Source organism: Caretta caretta, chromosome 5 (genome assembly GCF_965140235.1).
Source record: "Caretta caretta isolate rCarCar2 chromosome 5, rCarCar1.hap1, whole genome shotgun sequence".
Classification (NCBI taxonomy): Eukaryota; Metazoa; Chordata; order Testudines; family Cheloniidae; genus Caretta; species Caretta caretta.
Window position 1 is genome coordinate 133,478,116 of NC_134210.1, and position 18,546 is coordinate 133,496,661.

Consider the following 18,546-nt stretch of genomic DNA (forward strand, 5'->3'; position numbering starts at 1 on the left):
CCAAATTTGTGAGTGTTTCATGTCACAGCTCCAGGCAACTGCACTTGTTTTCTCCCTCTGTGGCCTGCCCAGGATACCGTAGGCTCCCAGCTCCTCATTCATCACTAACTCTTGGGTAGAGACCCACGTTTCCAGGCTGCCCAGCTCCCTGCCTACACGGATATTTGCAGCAAGGCATCGTGCCTAAACTAGTGTCTGCATGTTGCTTTCCCTCCAGACTCTATGAACAGTTCAATGGCCCACAGTTATAAGTTACTACACAGCCCTTTCTAACAAGCAAGCATGCTTATTCTTAAGATGAAAGCATTTGAGAAAAATACATTAAAAACTATAAAAATCCTACACGCATGCTAAAAAGCTTATCGGAGATCACCCTAACTTCAGCCTCGGACTCTGGTACCTGTTATGAGTTTGGAAGATCTGGTGTCAAGTCTTCCAAACTCACAACAGGGTTCTCTCTGTGGTTACAAGTTCATAACTGTTTCAGATTAAGAAACAGAACCCTGACAGGGCAGCTCAGCTGATTTCTTTATAGAGAAATCACTCTTGAAGTGCCAGATGAGAATGGACTTTTGGAACCAAAAAAAGTGGTTTGCCTGGGGAATGGCTAAGGGACAGTGAATGCAAATACCCCTCCTGCAGTTATGCACAACCCCATCTTTTTGTAGCTTAATAACTCAAAAGGTCTCCAAAGAATATTGCAGGAAATTGCCAAATCTGTCACAGTGCAGCCGACAGAACCAATGGATCTCAGACAATCTGCATGGGCCCAGAGCAGTCTGTCAAATGCCTCTGCTCTGGCTCAGGGCTATATGGCCCCTCTCAGATGCTTATTTAGCACAGGTCTAATGCAACTGTATGGTCAGGGCTCCCTTTATGCCTTAACTCTCCATAGGGAAAGTTCTATTGCCTGAATAGAAGAGTAGGAACTGCATATAAGAAAATGCAGCCTGATGCCAGCTGTTACCCTTTCACTGTTATCCATGCCCTTTCCCCAGTTTGTTCCCTATACCTCTGTCTGTTGAGTGGCTCTCCAACCCTACAGAGGGACAGGAGAGATTTCAGAGCAGAGGCCCCCCATCTGCACATGCCATCTGAGGGATGATCCAGCAGTGCAGCGGAAATCATTAATTTTAGCAATAAACTATCACAATGGACCATCTGTGCCATAAGAGCTGCAGGCGCATTGACAGCAAAAGGTGTGCTTCACTTCACCCTTTATTACTGGCACAACACTCCTGCACTGCTCTGAATCAGAGTGTTCCAAAGTGCCTCTAAGCCAGTCGGACAGGAGTCCCCAACACCGGACCCAGTCCGAAGAGAAAGCTGCATTTTACAGATTTAGAATTTAAACAGAAAAAAGCTGCAGTGGCAGAGAATCCACCCCGCCTCTCTTCCCTCCCCCTTCCATTCCTGGTGTCTGTACTCAGCAAACATACAACAGCCTTCAAAAGATCTATCTGCAAACAGTGCAGCTGTTTGCTCTAGGACAGGGAAAGACCTTTCCTCTAGAAAATAAATCACTATTTAGACAGGAAACAGCAAACTAATCAAATCCCAGGGGACCCAGATGTTTCAGAATATTGATAATGGGCTACCGAGCCTTTAACCTACAGACAGCTGTGACCAACAGCTGTTACCAGCTGATGGGAGTTCAGTGGCCCATGTTAAATAACTTCAGGGGCCTCAGTCCAGTGGTTAGCGGGCAAGAATCCACAACCATAACCACTACAGCTGGCAGCTCTCCAGAGGCCAAGGACTGAGGGGCCATGGAGACTGACATGGTTACACCAGGACAAGTTTGAAGCATGCTGGCTGGACAGCGTGGGTTTGCACTGCCACTCCCAGTGCTGTCCCTGATGACAGCCGCCTGAGTTATCTATTCAGCCTCTTGCATGAGCAGGGAGGATCAAACGCAGAGCCCACTGAAATCAATGGTTGGCTTCATCGGCAAAATTAATCTTATCAAACCAAACCAGAGTAGCCATAAAAACAATTCAAGAGCTGGAGAAAATGCCTTGCAGGGAGAGATTTAAAGAGCTCAGCCTGTTTAGCTTATTAAGAAGATTGAGAAGTGACTTCACTACAATGTACAAGTACCTTCTCCTGGGGAGAAGAAGATACTGAGGGTTAAGGGGCTCTTCAATCTAGCAGACAAAGGCACAAGAAATCAATGGCTGAAAGCTCAAAGCACACATTTTTATCTGGCTTATTTCCAATTTGAATTTAACCATGATAGTGATTAACCATTAGAACAAGCTACCAAGGGAAACAGTCGAGTCTCCATCTCTGATGCCTTTCTGGAAGTTATGCTTTAGCCAAACACAAAAGTTACTGGGTTCAACATAAGGGTAATTGGGTGAAATTTAATGGCCCGTCAGATACCGGACTAAGTGAACTAATGGTCCCTTCTGGCTTTAAATTCTGATTCAATGCATAAAATGTCTTATTTACTTTCCTTTAAGCAATTCCAGGTTGGATTTGATAAATAATCACAACAAATCCTGTATCTTGGCAGGGGGTTAGACCAGATGACCCTTGTGGTCCCTTCTAACCCTGCGATTCTATGATTAGCTTTGCAAAGCCCTTACGTGTAGTATTGTGGTAATGCTAGAGCTCCCCACCCAGTGGGCCAGGTGCTCTACACATAAATAGAGAGAGACCATCCCTGCCACGAAGAGTTAACACTCTGAATAAACTAGCCAAAGAAAGTGCTATTATCCCTATTTTGCAGATGGAGAACCGAGGCACAGAGAGATTAAGGCCTCAAGCCTCAAAAGTGTTTAACTCCTATGGACTCCAGGAGGAGTTATGTGCCTAAATACTTCTGGGGATTTGGGCCTAAGTGACTTTTCCAAGGTCACATAAGGCACCTGCCAGAGACCTGGGAACTATATGCAGCTCTCCTAAATCACAGCCTTCAACTTTAACCATCTGCCTGCAAGCTCTTCAAATTAGACTTCAAATTCCAGCTTCTCCCAGTACAATGGGATATAGAGGGTAGCTTCCAACAAGTAACATAGCAATGTGCAGAAATCTGGAGAAAAGCTTATATTAAAACTAACAATTACAGTAAACTCTCCAACATTAATTGGACCGGTGGACTTAAAGCAGACAACTTTAGGCTGAGTTCTGTTCAAGTCAAGTGAGAAAGGACAGCTAACAGCATGTGTACACAAGGTAAGCTCTCATTTGTATTGGTGCTAAAATGGTAATGAATTCCATAGCAAAGGTGTTTGTAAAATTCTTTGGGTCAACGACTACAGAGAGCTCTGAATGGTAGTATCTATTATGTGCTCAATAACAGCTCACACAAAGACTTGGAAACTCTTGAAGAACAACTTTCTGAAGTGTGCAGCTGTCAATTGGATTGGGCACTGGGGTTCTCCAAAACTCTTCTCTAGAAGTGCCACAGAATTGTCAATTTCCACCTGGAGGGCCAGTGGAGATGGGGAGTCAGGACCCGGTTTGACAAGTCAGTCAAACAAAGGTACTTTGATGGCAATAAAAAAAGATACTTGGTGCTTTTAAAACATCTTTCCTCTAATGAATTTGAGTCAAGTTACAGAGAGTTGTTAAAGCATCACTAGCCTTATTTTACAAAATGGGAAACAGAGACACAGAAGTTAAGTGACTTACCCAGGATCACCCATTAAACCAGATGCAGAGCTGGGAATAGAATCAATAGACCCCCACAGTTCTCAGTCTCCTGGTCTAAGTACTAGAAAGCACTGCAGCATGCTGAAGTAGCATAACAGTATCAGCTGTAGATAAAACAAGGAGTCCTTGTGGCACCTTAGAGACTAACAAATTTATCTGGGCATAAGCTTTTATGGGCTAAAACCCACTTCATCAGATGCATGGAGTGGAAAATACAGTAGAAAGATGATACATATTTTAACAGTAGGGGGAAATTAGCATGGGGAAATTAGTTTTTAGTTTTTGTAGTGACCCATCCACTTCCAGTCTTTATTCAAGCCTAATTTGATGGTGTCCAGTTTGCAAATTAATTCCAGTTCTGCAGTTTCTCATTGGAGTCTGTTTTTGAAGTTTTTTGTTGAATTGCCACTTTTAAGTCTGTTATTGAGTGACCAGGGAGGTCTCCTACTGGTTTTTGACTGTTGTAATTCCTGATGTCAGATTTGTGTCCATTTATTCTTTTGCAAAGAGAATGTCTGGTTTGGCCAATGTACATGGCAGAAGGGCATTGCTGGCACATGGCGGCATATATCACATTGGTAGATGTGCAGGTGAACAAGCCTGTGATGGTGTGGCTGATGTGGTTAGGTCCTATGAAGGTGTCCCTTGAATAGATGTGGACAGAGTTGGCAACGGGCTTTGTTGCAAGGATAGGTTCCTGGGTTAGTGTTTTTGTTGTGTGGTGTGTAGTTGCTGGTGAGTATTTGCTTCAGGTTGGGGGGGCTGTCTGTAAGCGAGGGCTGTCCTGTCTCCCAAGATCTGAGAGTGAGGGATCATCTTTCAGGATAGATTGTAGATCCTTGATGCACTGGAGAGGTTTTAGTTGGGGGCTGTAGGTGATGGCTAGCCACATTCTGTTACTTTCTTTGTTGGGCCTGTCCTGAAATAGGTGACTTCTGGGTACTCTTCTGGCTCTGTCAATCTGTTTCTTCACTTCAGCAGGCGGGTACTGTAGTTGTAAGAATGCTTGATAGAGATCTTGTAGGTGTTTGAGGGATTGGAGCAAATTCGGTCGTATCTTTGAGCTTGGCTATAGACAATGGATCATGTGGTGTGGTCTGGATGAAAGCTGGAGGCATGTAGGTAAAGACTGGGAGTGGATGGGTCACTACAGAAAACTAAAAACTAATTTCCCCATGCTAATTTCTCCCTTCTGTTACTCACACCTTCTTGTGAACTGTTTGAAATGAGCCACCCTGATTACCACTACAAAGTGATTTTTTGTCCTATCGATAATAGCCCACTTTAATTGAATTATCTCCTTAGAACTGGCCTCCACCCTCCCACTGGGAAGGCAACTCCCATCTTTTCATGTACTGTTGTATGCATCTTCCTATGGTATTTTCCACTCCATGCATCTGATGAAGTGGGTTTTTAGCCCACAAAAGCTTATGCCCAAATAGATGTGTTAGTCTCTAAGGTGCCACAAGGACTCCTCATTGTTTTTGCTGATACAGACTAACACAGCTGCCCCTCTGAAAGCTGTAGATAAGAGCTGTGAACCTACAACCCTCTAGCTGCAGCACAGGACTGCTATCAACTGAACCCTAGAGTCACTGGAAAACAGCTCTTTCAGAATTCCCAAACACTAGCTTCTATATCACTCAGGGTTTCCAATTAGGCAAACCCATCCCCCATTTCCTATACAGCCTTAAAACTTCAGTCTGCAAGAGCTCCTCTCCAGCTGAAATCACTGGTTTATATTTGCAGCTCTCCTTTTTGCAGCGCAACCAGGGAACTGCTGACTCAGCAGACAATAGGGAAGCATTTAATCACACAATAATTACTCTTAGTTGATAGTTATGGGCAAGATCCTCAGCTAGTTTACATCATTTCATGTCAGCTAACAATCTGGCCCTACGTGTGTTAATAAACAGATCCAAGTCTTGTTCTCTAACACTTAATAAAAACAAATTCATGTTTTAACCAAGACTAAAGTGATTTGCCTGCCATCTAAATAAATGAAAGCAGCTTGAAATTGGCTGTAGACTACTAAAAAAGGAAAGATAAAGCTTTGTGCTCACCTGCAGTGTGTATGGTAATTTTCTTTATCCCCAACTCTTACCAGTTGGGAAGTTTACAACTGGAAGCACAGTGACAAAATAAGAAGTTACTTAAATAATCTCAGTTCACAGTGATTCAGTCTCTCTGGTCTAAACAAAACTCCTTGGCTTGATGCCCATATCACTTTAAATAGGATCCCTTCAGGATACATATGCCCAGTGAAAGTGAGTAAGGGCCACGAGGGGAGGGGGAATGTAGTGAGCAGGGGGCAGGGACTCAAGGAAGGGGCAGGGCTAGGGTGTTCGGTTTTGTGCGATTAGAAAGTTGGCAGCCCTAACCACTGGGTTACTAGTACCTCCAGCTCTTCTTTTGAGGATGCCCTTATTGCTATATAGCAGTTTCTCACCTTTTCCTTTTGGGATCTTCCTGCTGACATGGCACATCGGTGGGTTGAGGGCTGACCCCTGGTGCCATCTGACTTCCCCTTCAAAGGGACTTTAGTTCCAAAACATGCTCAGCATACTCTTAGGTAATCCTTATAGAGCAGTCACTGACATTATTAAATCCTCAGATACTCCATATTTCCTCAGCACTGGTGTAAGCATTCTCCTGTCCACTGTATCATATGCCTTTTCTAGGTCTGTAGAATCCCAAATACAGTCCTGGTGGTACTTAGACACTTCTCTCTCATGTGCCGAATTACAAACAAGGGATCTGTGATTCCTCATTTTTTCCTAAAACCCAACTGTTCTTGTTCAAGGAGAGGTTCCACCACCCTCCTAGTCCTGACATCCAAGGTATATTCAGTAGCTTTACCCCATGTGCCAGTACCTCTGTCCCTCAATAGTTTCCAGTCATTCATGCTTCCTTTTTTGTATACAGGCATCAGGATAGACTTGTGCCAATCTTTGGGAATTTTCTTGTCTCGCCATATGGCTTTAACCACTCTGTTCATCCATTTTGTGCCTCTCTTGCCCAAGGCTTTCACCAGATCCAGCATCACAGCTCTCTGCCTTACTAGGCTTTATTATCTGGACTGCAGGTCTCACCTATTCCTCCATTAGGTCAGGCTCAGGCACCACACTAGGATCACATGTTGGCAACTCTGCCAACGATTTGCCTCATTTAAAAAAGACTATCAAAGGATTGTTTCCACCTTTCCTTCACTTATTCATCATTTACACATGTTTACAATACCATCCTCCATTTGTTTGCCTCATTTTTGCAGCGATACAGATCTTTTTGCAAGTCAGCTGTGGGTAGTTTACACACTCAGCGTACAGGAAATCTAGGACGTTCTCTTGGGCCTTCTTCACTACCTGTTGGCAGCTCACTTTGCTTCTTTGTATTTGCTTTCACTAGCACTCAACAGGTTCATTCCTTTCTCTTTAAGTACCATTTTCTTGTTTCAGTTGCTATCTGCACATCAGTCCACCACTGCTCCTCTCCCGCTTGGTTTTCCCCATCTGCATCATCCACAAACCTCTGACGCCACAATCCATGTTCTTTGGTGGTAGTTCCACCCTTCAGCCAATGCCAAATCTTTTCCCGGATACTTCACTCCACTAGTGAAAACAAATGCAGCTCCAATGGGATCGAAGGAGTTGCACTTGCAGACATCATTGAACTTAAAATATTACACCCCAAATGAAATTTGTTAACCTATCATGCACATTCCGAAAGCCACTAGAAAGACAAACTGGCTGAGATATTGAAGCTCTCTTATTATAAACTAAAGTCCCTGGCTGTCCTAAACTAAAAGGCCAAAATCTAGTTTATTCTCTGTGCCAGGTAAACATAGGGAAAGCAAGGTTCCAATCTGCCAAGAGACAAAATCAAATAAGATAGTCAATTAATCAGTCAGTGCCAAAGATCCAGAGCCCATATTAGCTGAAAATCTCTTTTTACTGCCAATGAATGTGCTGGTCTCTGTAGCAGGATCTGAAAAGAGTAGTACACATCCTACTGACACCAGAATTGAAGAACTTTGGCTCTGCTCAGCCTTGATCTCACAGTAACTCTGTTCTAAAAGAGCCAATGTATCATCCACAAAAATTGCACAATCCTGATAAAAATCGACTTCTGCAACTGATGGTGCACATTCAGACTGCAGTATTAGGTGCAGGCTTCACCCACTGAAGTTCAAACATCAGTCATTTTTGTTTTGGGCTTTGCTCTCTGGGACCAATATGCCACAAACTATCCTAGGTCAACTGCAGTAACTAGCGGCAAACACATCGTTTTTGGTGAAGAGGGAATTCTTTAGTGGTGTTTTTGGGATTCACCAACACTACCAATAATTTGTCAGTTACATTTGTGGGGATAAATTCTGCTCTTAAGCAAACCACACAATTCCATTTAAGTCAGTCCATGAGCATGGGTGTCACCATGGATAAGAATCACTGAACTCACCAAGAGACCAAGAAATGGTTCCAGAGCAATGGAAAAGTGGCATCAGTGTCACAATAGCAAAGCCTGGTGACCTAAGGGACTGTAAGTGGCAAGGGGCTACATGCCTTTCTCCTTGCAGTATCCTCTTAAGCAGGATAGGGGAAGTGGCTGAGACAAAACTAGAGGGAAGAGCAGACTAGATTGACCCAGAAGATCCCGTATCAACCAGATTTCCCTCTTAAGAATGATCTTGGAAAAGAGCATCCAATGGCAAAAAGCCACTTATCATAAACTTCACAGATGTCAAGAAAGCATTCAACATTACAGTTCACTCTGGAACATCCTGAAGTGCAGTGGTATGCCAACAAAACCAGTTCTCATCCAGGCTTTCTATCAAGGTGCAGCTCACACAGTTGAAGTAAACTGCATCCGGCTTGAGCGAACAGTTCAAGAGACACTGGCATAAACAACCATGTATTCTCTCACCTCTATCGTCTGGCACTGGTATTGACTTCATTATGAGAAAAAAAGTGTAGACAAATACAACAGTCATCACATGGCCCAACAGGGCACTAAGAACATCTGCCATAACAGGTGTGCCATTGGGCAGCTGGAGGAACATGCAAAAGGCTCCAACAGAAAGAATCCCTCCATCAAACAAGACCCAGACAGGGAAAACTTATGGGACTTAACAGAGGGCCTACTAAAAGTAGCCCAGGATAGACATGGATGGCGGAGTTTTGTTCAAGCCCTAAGCTACATCCCATGGCTCAGGAAGGATTCAGATTCAGAAAAGAGCAGAATTTTCTCCATTAACTTTAAAGACTAAACACTGGCTCAGGACAATTTGTTTTACTTACAATACATAAAATTCCTCTTATACAGAATACATGATATAACCTTGTTTTTCTAATACACACTTCAATTTTTGGAGTTTAGGGTTTTATTTTCACACACAAAATATATAGAGAGGTGAAAAGTCCAAGTTTGGTCAATTAAAAACAATGTTGCTTCAATATTGCTTTCTTTTTGAACTACACAATTCTGTGCCTATGCAGAAGGACTGTGAGGTTCAAAAGGGAGGGAAACCCAGCACAGAATACCAGTATAAACTACCAGATTGAGGAGAAAGAAAGAGACGAAGAACTGGCTTCAAAAATGAAAATACACATAATGGTCAAGCATTTACAAGTTAAGAAGGAGACTTTGTTTTAACAGAAAAATAGGCTCCGTCCATTTTAAATACTGAGAGCAAGATATCCTTAGTTGATTGAGTTGGCAACGCTCCAATGAAGTCAAAGGAGCTAACCTGGTCTGTAACTGCTGAGGATCTGGCCTATGCGTGTCTGGGTACTGCAATAAATCCAGACTGTACCATGTGTGACTGGGATTGAGGAGAAGGATCTAGAATGTAGCACTAGTGAAATGATGACATGAACCTGGGATGGAGGCTCTGGAAAAAGAACAAAGAGGACAGGAAATGAAAGGGGGGGGAAGGCTTCAGGGACAGTAAGAGATAGTCTGAGGGAATGGGAAGACATCAAGAGAAGAGGAGGTGGTGTCCATCCCCTGTAAACAAACAGGGATTAAAGGTAAAACCCTGACTCCACTGAAGTCAATGGAAAAAACCCCTAGACAGCAAGAATTGCCAACACAGTTTAATGGGGCAAATAATAATTAAAAACACATTGTATTTAAAAAGGAAGACAATTGGTCAACAGGAAGGGAAACATTTTTCTTGCAAAGAAACAGTTTTGAGACACTTCTTTTTTAGGTTAAAAAGGCAGAGTTATGTAATTACAGGACAAGGTCAGTTCTGTTAGTGGTCACTTTGACCTTTTAGAGCTACCTGTTGAAGGCCACGTGGAAGCTGGTTGACAATCAGGCCTTAGTTTGTGCCCCCACAAACAGATGGGCCGAAGCTACTGCTCCCACAACAAATGGTAGGTAGGGGTGGAGTTTGGGCCTAACTCTGCTCCCACTGAAATCAACCGGGTGAAACTCTTGACTTCAGTGACAGCAGAGCTAGGCCAAGGCTGAGAGCTTTGGAAAATTCCATGCAAGCAGTTTATTAATATTTGCATCCACAGATACAGATGCAGCTTTGTGCAGGCACAGAAAGTACCTGCAAGAGCAGAGTTCCTTTTGGAGAACTTGGGCCTTAAACTCAGCAAGAAGACATGGACACAAAGATCTCCCCAACCGCTGTCCTCAAGGAGATACACCCCTCCTCCCCCCACTGAGATATGCAGCTCTCCCAATTCTGAGAAACACTGCGCTCTCATGTGTGTCTGGCATATTGTCAGCCCTTAACTTTAATATTATTTGTATTGTGACAGCCAGAAGCCCTAATTGAGCTCCCCATCATGCTAGGCACTGCACATATCAGCGGGTGGGATTGAACCTGGGACCTCTGGAACTTAGTGCATGAGCCTCTACTGCATAAACTAAAAGCCAACTGGCTGTTAGTGAAGGCTGTAAAGCAGACTCAATCTCTCTAAATCAGTGCTCACCAACAAGTCAATTGCAATCTCCGGTGGTAGAACGTGGCTGCCGCTAAGGCAGGCTCCCTGCCTACCCTGGCCCCACACCACTCCTGGAAGTGGCCAGCCCGACTCTGGCAGTAGGGCTCTCCCTCCATGCACTGCCCCTGCAGCTCCCATTGGCCAGGAGAGCTGTGGGGGTGCTGCTTGCAGAGAGGGGCAGAGCCCAGAGCCATGTAACCCTCCACCCCCAGCTAAAGCTGTAGAGCAGACTCATCCTCTCTCTTAGTGATCTCAGTGCCAATAGAGGGGACAGAACACCACAACCAAGAAGTGTGTGGGTTATACATACACACAGTAAGACAGTTCCTGCCCCCAAAACCTTATAGTTTAAATACAAGATAAACTGCCAGGATTGTTAATTAGTACAAAATTTAGTGAGAGGTTTTTGGGGTGATACTCCACAAGTTATTTCACCTGGGACAAATGATCATCTGAGGGTAATAACTTTTGGTCACTTACAAATCTTTTCTAGGGCACCACTAACTTGGTGTCTCAGTTAGACAAGAAAACCAGATTTCCTTTGAAATGCTCTCTGGACTCTGGTCAGAGGCCCGGGCTTTGTTTGCTTTTTCCCAAAGAATATACCTTTCAGTCTAGCCCAAACTGGTACAGTCTTGGAACTACTCTTCTTTTTTCCTGTCTAATGCCAACTGTTCCCTAATGAAGTTAACAGAATGCAAAATGGTCCTTTATTGGATTTAGCTAGCATTCTTCTAAGCAGCACTCCCACAGAAAATAACTAACGGGCATAAGAAGTCAGCTTGAATGTGGATATTTATCCTGTTTAAACTACAGGCTCTGATGTTCATTCCTATTGTAATCTTTAATCCACTGCTCAGAAGAATAAAGTGCTCTGAGTGTTCTTTATCAGTCCATAATGTTAGGCCGTTTTGTCAGAAAAACTGCATCAACAGTTTTCCATCCTACCCTGCCTCAGTCCTTGGGACAAGATCACAGGTCTTCGTCCAATGACAAATGCTTTAAAAAAAGGTAGAATTAGCCTTTTTAAAGCCTACCCATAACAGAACAGAGAAAAAGTCTATGAACATATTCCATCAATAACCGGGACATGGTGACATTAACATTCTTTTAATGTCCTGCATTTTCAGAGGACTTACTGTGTGACCAAGAAAAGTCGACTGAAGTTCAGAAGTATGGCTAAAGTCTGGAATGTATTTTTAATATTATTGCTCTCTTTTGCAGGATCAATAATACATATCTAATGTATATTCTTAACATTCTGCTACTACATACATGCTGGGTATCTACACACAAAAATAGATTACAATAAAATGCAAGTTCCAGTGTCAAATTCTCAGCTGATGTAAGCTGGCAGAGCTCCGCAGAAGTCGATGAAGCTCTGCCGATTTACACCAAGAGAAAATTTGGTCCCTAGCATCACCACAAAAAGTAAGAAAATCTGGAGGTAAAGTAAAAGATTAGGACTGATTCTGCTCTCACTCACACCAAGATAAATCAAAAATAACACAGTCGATGTCAATGAAGTTACATGGAGTTTGATCAGTCATGCCCTTTGTGCCTAACTCCTCATTTAGGAGTGAAGTTCCAACCCTGTGCCAGTTGTTAATGAAACATCATGAAAATTAAAGCACGTCTGTTTTCTACTGTGAAAAGTGTTGGGTTGTACATAGGATCCACTGCTGTACAGTGTATGCTGTGCTGTTTGGGTTTTAGTATTTTATTAATGTGGCCAGATTTTCAAGAAAGCTCAGTTTCCATTTAGGCCCCAGTTCAATAAAGCACTTAAGCACACACTGGCTTACCTGATTCACCCCACCTGAGAATCCGCCCTAAATGTTTCCCTGAGGTTAACACATTTTGTATTTAGGTTAAAACTATATTTTGTGTCTTTAATTTTTTATTTATGTTTTTAAGATCATCGAAAACAAACAAGAATTTGGAAATGTTCATTTGCATTTTTATGCATTATCTGTACTAGAACCAAAAGGAATTTTTGGTGAAAAAAATATCAGTGGTTTTCAAGTTGCAACTTGAATCTTGTTGCTTTATTTTGACACTTTTTTAAAAAAAAAATTACACTCCATGGAAAACCAAACATCAGTGTTTATAAGAGGCTGATAACAGGTTATAGTGTACCAATTTAGGGTAATCAGCTATAACATAGAAACAAAGGATGTAACACTCCCTTAAAGTTTCCGGCGCTCACAAAGTAGTCCTGGGACAGATTTTGATCTTGTATGCACCTGGAGTAACTCCACTGACTTTAATGGATTGACATTGCTGTAGCGGAGATCAGATTCTGACCCATCCGGCTTTCACATATCACAGTGGAGGAATAAATGCAGGGAGCATGAACTATGTACCCCACAAGAACACCTAAAGAAAGTGAACGACGCTGTCCAGAAGACTAGAAAGCCCGCCCCTCGTCCCAAGCACTCCTTGCTATTCTGCACAGACACGCTCCGGCGCAGGGGCGCTGCGCCCGGCGGGCGGGCGGGCGGGCCGGGGAACCCGGGGAAGGCGCAGGGGCGCTGCGCCCGGCGGGCGGGCGGGCGGGCCGGGGAACCCGGGGAAGGCGCAGGGGCGCTGCGCCCGGCGGGCGGGCGGGCGGGCCGGGGAACCCGGGGAAGGCGCAGGGGCGCTGCGCCCGGCGGGCGGGCGGGCGGGCCGGGGAACCCGGGGAAGGCGCAGGGGCGCTGCGCCCGGCGGGCGGGCGGGCGGGCCGGGGAACCCGGGGAAGGCGCAGGGGCGCTGCGCCCGGCGGGCGGGCGGGCGGGCCGGGGAACCCGGGGAAGGCGCAGGGGCGCTGCGCCCGGCGGGCGGGCGGGCGGGCCGGGGAACCCGGGGAAGGCGCAGGGGCGCTGCGCCCGGCGGGCGGGCGGGCGGGCCGGGGAACCCGGGGAAGGCGCAGGGGCGCTGCGCCCGGCGGGCGGGCGGGCGGGCCGGGGAACCCGGGGAAGGCGCAGGGGCGCTGCGCCCGGCGGGCGGGCGGGCGGGCCGGGGAACCCGGGGAAGGCGCAGGGGCGCTGCGCCCGGCGGGCGGGCGGGCGGGCCGGGGAACCCGGGGAAGGCGCAGGGGCGCTGCGCCCGGCGGGCGGGCGGGCGGGCCGGGGAACCCGGGGAAGGCGCAGGGGCGCTGCGCCCGGCGGGCGGGCGGGCGGGCCGGGGAACCCGGGGAAGGCGCAGGGGCGCTGCGCCCGGCGGGCGGGCGGGCGGGCCGGGGAACCCGGGGAAGGCGCAGGGGCGCTGCGCCCGGCGGGCGGGCGGGCGGGCCGGGGAACCCGGGGAAGGCGCAGGGGCGCTGCGCCCGGCGGGCGGGCGGGCGGGCCGGGGAACCCGGGGAAGGCGCAGGGGCGCTGCGCCCGGCGGGCGGGCGGGCGGGCCGGGGAACCCGGGGAAGGCGCAGGGGCGCTGCGCCCGGCGGGCGGGCGGGCCGGGGAACCCGGGGAAGGCGCAGGGGCGCTGCGCCCGGCGGGCGGGCGGGCCGGGGAACCCGGGGAAGGCGCAGGGGCGCTGCGCCCGGCGGGCGGGCGGGCGGGCCGGGGAACCCGGGGAAGGCGCAGGGGCGCTGCGCCCGGCGGGCGGGCGGGCGGGCCGGGGAACCCGGGGAAGGCGCAAGGGCGCTGCGCCCCCGCTCCAGGCTGTGTCTCCATTTCCCCCCCTCTCTTTCGCGGGAGCCCCTCCGTCTTTCTTCTCGCACAGAACCGCGCTGCCTCGGGGCGGGACGCTCGCCTGCAAGAGCCCCGTGTCTCCCTTCCGGGCGAGGGGCCGGTCTCCCGGCGAGAGCCGCCTGGGCAGCCCGGCCAGGATGCGGCCGCCCCGGGTTAGGTCGCGGAGGAAGCGGCGCTGGCAGGCCCGGGGTTACTCGCGGTCAGCGCGAGCGGATGGGCCCGGGTCCCCCCCCCGGAGGTCCCGGGCCGGCGCGGCGAGCCGGGGCTCGAGCGGGCGAGCCGGGGCTAGCGCGGGCGCGATGCCCAGCCGGGGCACTGCGTTTCAGGGAGCAGAAGCGAGCAAACGGCTGGAAAGACACGGGCGAGGGAGAGAGCCGGGGGAAGGGGCAAGCCCCGTGTCCCGTGGGGCCAAGGGGAGACGGGGGCTGCCCCAGAAGGAGCGGGGGGAGCAGAGAGAGGCGACCCCGCAAACAGAGCTCGAGAGGCGCCGCTCCCGGCGCAGCGCAGCCCGGAGACCCCCCCACCCCGTCTCTCCAGGAATCGCCCCCAGGGCGGCAAGCGCCAGCCGAGCCCTACCTGGCTGTCGCTGTGGTCTCCCGGCTGCGCGGAGCCCCCTGCCCCGAGCGCTGAGCTGCGCGGCCGCCCCGACCCGCCGCTGGCCCGCTCGCTGCTGCTGCGAAGCCGGGGACTCGAACCCGCGGCTCCTTTTATAGCGGGCCCCCGCCGCGCCGCGAGGTTATTGTCGGTCAAACGCGGCTCCCGCCTGCGGCTGTTTATGTCGGGCCGTCACTCACGCGCGGCACGTGGAGACCCGGCCCGCCTCTTAAAAGGGCGATGCGCGCCACCGGCGGGCCCCGGCCGCGCCGCCTCCAGCGCAGCTGGGCACCCTCGGGGGGCTCGAGCCACCAGCTGCCGCTGCAGCGGCGCTACCGGGCGAGCGGCCGGTCACCCCGCCCGCGCGTGCGTGGCCTCCTAGCCTGCCCCGAGTAGCTGGCCGGCAGTGGGGAGTCCCCCTGGTTATCAGGGGTTCTCCACCCCACTCGCCAGAGGGTTTCAAAGGGTCCCCTGATGGCTCCTGTGCCCGGGGGCCAGCTGGGCTCGCCGCCCTGCTCCGGGCATTGCAACCTCTGGGGGCCCAGCCCCCGGCACCGACTTCCTGATTTCCCTGGGGGTGCTCAACCCCCACTCTGCCCAGGGCGCCGCCCCCACGCCACTCCTTCCCCCAGGGACCCACCCCCCCTCCTGCCCCAGCCACACCCCCGCCTTGCCTCTTCCCACCACCTTCCCCCCCTCCCCCAAGCACACCCTTCCCGCCCCCTCTCCCCCCAGGGCCTGCTGTGGGCGGCAGGCGGGAGGCATGGGGGCGGGGGTGGGAGCTGAGCGGCGGGGCCCTCTTTGTTTTCCGTGGGTGCTCCAGCCCGGGACGCTCACCGAGTTAGCGCCTATGGTCCCCGCGCCACTCAGGCTCGGCCCAGCCGTCAGGACGAGGAGAGCCTGGGTAGGCCAAACCTGACGGACGGGCACTGCGAGCCCGTGAGCCAGGTCACAACTCTGCTCAGACGGGGGAGGCCAAACCTGAGCAGCGCTGTGACTCCAGGGTGGCAATGCCTGGAGCAGAGAGCCGGGCCCAGCCAGCCCCACAGCCCAGGAGCTGCCGCCTGGGGTGAATGCCCGGCAGAGCCCAGCCCTCCTGGGACGCAGGACCTGACTGAAACCACCCCAGGGCCCTCCACCCCCAGACTATTTACTAGGTCATAACAGTCTATAAACATTTACAAATCAGTCCTGTGCCCAAAAAGCAGGGCTGGCCTTACGATGAGGCAAACTGAGGCAGCCGCCTCAGGTGCAAGACTGGGGCGGGGGCACCACTAGGACCCAGAGTTTCAAAGTTTTGGCCCAAGCGAGGGGGCACGGGGGCATCATTTGAGCTCCCCTCTTCAGGTGCCAAAATGTTGTGGGCCGGCCCTACCGGAAAGGTTGAGAATCACTGTTCTAGCAAAGGGTCTAGGCCTCACTGGGTGAGTTTCTCTCGCTGGGCCCTGTTATGATGGTCAAAATGACCCTTTCTGCCTTAAAATCCATCTCTATTCCCTCTCCTCCATGAACAAGGCAAGAGATAACACCCAGCAAAAGGTGCAGTTACTCTGGATATCTGTGTGTGTCTTAGAGGAGTTGTGAGCAGAGCTGGAGGGAGGAATGATTTTTTTTGGGGGGGGGGGGCTTTTAATATATTTCTTTATGAGCAAATGAGCCACTAGTATCCATGGGATCTTAATATTAATTGGGCATATTCAGGCAACTGCCAGTTGTCTTATAAAGTCTGTAAACTTGGATGTTTTATAAAGTTGAGTATGAATGGTTATTTATCCAAACATTCATGCCAGAAGTTAGTTGATGTAAGGAGGGTCTGAATGAATTCTCCCCTGACAGCTAGCTGGTCGGGGGAGAGACTGCAGGAGCAAACTGTATTTACATGAACACAATCCTACTCTGCTTAGATATCCAGCAGATAGAGTGATGTTACTCAAAGTAATCAACTTTGGCTGGTGTTAGGTTACAAACAGTGATGAGCTGTCAAAATCTTAACAATGGGTTTCCTCCTTACCCCACAAGAGGGTTGTTGCTCACCCCCGCACCCCGGGACTCCTGCCCCATCCACCCCTGTCCCCTGACTGCCCCCAGAACAGGGCAGGAGGGTCTCGTGGGCCACTGCAGTGGGTGCCCACCCCACCCCTAAGAGCCAGAGGGACCTGCCGGGGCGCGAGGTGCGGAGTCCCAGAGGTGCTTACCTGGGGCAGCTCCCAGGAAGCATCCGGCAGGTCCCTCTGGCTCCTAGGGGCGGAGAAGCGCAGCTCAGGGTGGGGCAGGGGGAGCGGCCACTCCCCAAGGGATCACATCAAAAGTGGAGCCTTAGGCTCCGGGGCTAGAGCACCCATGGGGAAAATTTGGTGTGTGCAGAGCACCCACCAGCAGCTCCCCATCCTGCACCCGGCCCCAGCTCACCTCACCGCCACCCCGCTCTGCTTCTCCACCCCCCCCACTCCCGGCTACCCGCAAATCAGCTGTTCGCGCGGGAAGCCTGGGAGGGCTGAGAAGCAGGCGGGGGCTTCACACTCAGGCCGAGGATGGCGAAAGTGAGCTGGGGTGGGGAGCGGTTCCCCTGTGCGCCCCCCGGGTTACCTGCTGCGGCGTGGGCGGCCCTCCTTCCGGCCCCCCCCCCAGCTCACCTCCGCCTCCCTGGGCCTGCGCGGGAAGCCGTGGCCTGCTTCTCAGCCCACCCCGGCTTCCCGCGCGAACAGCTGATTCACGGGAAGCCGGGGGGGGGGCGGAGAAGCAGAGCGGGGTGGCGCATTCAGGGGAGGAGGCGGAGGTGGAGCGGAGGTGAGCTGGGGCCGGGAGTGGGGCGGGGAGCTGCCGGTGGGTGCTCTGCACCCACCAGATTTTCCCCTTGGGTGCTCCAGGGCTGGAGCACCCATGGAGTCAGCGGCTAAGGCGCCACTTTTGGCCGGTTAAATTTAGAAGTCCTTTTAGAACCGGTTCTCCCTCATGGAACAACCGGCTCTAAAAAGGCTTCTAAATTTAACAACCGGTTCTAGCGAACCGGTGTGAACTGGCTCCAGCTCACCACTGGTTACAAATCATTTTAGTACTGAATGCAGGGGTAGTGAAATGCTGTTATTAATGTTGTTGTCATTATTATATGAATAAAGGGAAGCAGAACTGTGCTTAACCTGTCCCAAACTAGGTGGTCACCCTCAGCTGAAAGGGCCTCATTAAGCCAGGGGCTCCAATGCCAGAGAAAGTAAAGGGAGGGGAGACAGGTATCCCAGTCAGAAGGTGTGGACTGTTCCCAAGGGTGCTGGTCTGGTTTAACCTGTTTTTTCCCACTGTTCAAAGAGAACTAAATACGCTTTATTAGGAGCCTCTGTTATTTAAAATGCTCAGTCAGAGCTGAAATCACTTGTGGTGGGACCCAGTTTCTGCCCAGTCTGCAAAGAGCTAAAAATCACTAAGAGACTGACCTGGAGAGGTCACAGCAGAGAGGCAGGTAGAAGCAGAAGGGAACTGAAGCGGCAGGAGAGGCCAGCCAGAGCAAGTGCTCAGATGGCAGAGCAAGCCAGGTGTCTTCTTCCCCAGGTGGGAGGTGAACTCACACGCACGCACCTCTGAACCCTGGGTCCTCCCTGACCCAGGGCAATCACTGCGAGTGGGGCATGGTCGGGGTGAAAGTAGGCCCGTACAGGCTGCTATGG

The 18,546-nt window shown here is 50.5% G+C and overlaps 1 protein-coding gene across 3 annotated transcripts in view; it reads right to left on the reverse strand.

The window, feature by feature from the left end:
* Positions 1-15,014, reverse strand: part of ABCA1 (ATP binding cassette subfamily A member 1) — a 132,619-nt gene extending 117,605 nt beyond the window's left edge. For all 3 annotated transcript variants that reach the window (XM_048851107.2, XM_048851106.2, XM_048851105.2), the window contains exon 1: positions 14,870-15,014. The gene's annotated coding sequence lies outside the window, so the exon portion shown is untranslated. The remainder of the gene's footprint in view (positions 1-14,869) is intronic.
* Positions 15,015-18,546: the final 3,532 nt, after the last annotated feature.